Raw genomic sequence first — 1,441 nt, forward strand, 5'->3', positions numbered from 1 at the left:
ATGTCTTCTTCTTCTCTCCTTAATTTATGATATACATATGACATGGCCCTTTGGTGTTTATGGCTGTATTTCTTTATAAATATTTAATAGATATTTAAATAATTATTGGAGAAGGAGATTCTGTTATCCTGTTTTACTTAAGTTTATTCACCCAGGAGCCCTCTTAATGACATACTAAAAAATTATCTATTCTGGAAATTTTAACTTTAAAACAATTCATGTAAAAATATGCTTCCACATGTTTGTAACACCTTCTAGTTACCTTTGACTAGTGTGCATTTCAAATAATTATAACTAAAATTACTGTGATTATCAAAATGAAGTTTTAACATAAATTCTAAAAATAACAATTTTATGTTTGTGTCCATACACAGCCTTGACAATTTGTATTATGTGTTAAATACCTAATCAATTGATTCTGCATATTTAATGACATAGTTTTAATAGGCTTTTATGAGGTACTGATCAAGAGATATTTTTGTGCTCCAAATATTTAAAGAATAAGACTATATTTGCTGTAGAAACTCTTGTATTTTGAGAGTTATATTAAACTCTTTAAGGGACCTATTCATGAAAATCCCCATTGTCCCAAGTTGACTGATAAAGAGAAATAGATGAGGTTGTGGAGGAGGATGGTATGTTTGGGGCAAATGCAGTGTTCTTACAGGAGCAACTATTCCTTCCTCTCCCTGGGTGGGTGGGTGGGGGGAACAGAACATCGGATTATTAGGAAAGGGTGGTTTTCTTTTGCTTGAATGTTAATGAGTGATTGAACAAAAGCAGCAACAGAAAATCAGAGCTGCTGGTGGAAACAGAAAAGAGATGGCAGGATTGAGATGGAGCGTGTCAGGGAACAACCCCTACCCCAGTCTCTGGCAGAGTAAGGATAACACTTAAAGTTCCCATGGTGTGGAGTCATTCTGGCGCTTTCAGTTTAAGCAGCATTGCTGAATCTATGCCTCATTTCCCAAGAGCATTGTTTATTGGGAGGAACCATAGCAGCAAAAAGCTGTCGGGGTGACCTCCACTGCGGTAGATGAGGGCAGGGAAAGAAAGAGCCATGCCTTAGCCAGATTTCCCTCAAGGGGATTGAATAGAGAGAGAAACTCCGGCACCCTCTAAAGAAACTACAAAAAAACAAAAAACAAAAAAAACCCCATACGAGCCAGCATTGAGATACCGGATGCATGTTAAACCAGGAGACAGCAACAACTGAAAGGAAACCTGTGTCCTGTGACGCAGAATCATTTAATGTCGAGAAGATTGTGCTCACATTCTGTTGTCAATAGTCTATATCAAGGGGTCACGAAGGATAAGAGTTGGGGGAATAAGAACAGACGAATTCCTCTTCCTCGCTCTAAGAATCTGAAACTACTAGTCTAGCCCACACTAATGGAACAGGCAGGGGGTTTACATAGGACAGGTGACTATTTTAATAATT

This window comes from Hipposideros armiger, unplaced genomic scaffold, assembly GCF_001890085.2.
Source record: "Hipposideros armiger isolate ML-2016 unplaced genomic scaffold, ASM189008v1 scaffold_1443, whole genome shotgun sequence".
Classification (NCBI taxonomy): domain Eukaryota; kingdom Metazoa; phylum Chordata; class Mammalia; order Chiroptera; family Hipposideridae; genus Hipposideros; species Hipposideros armiger.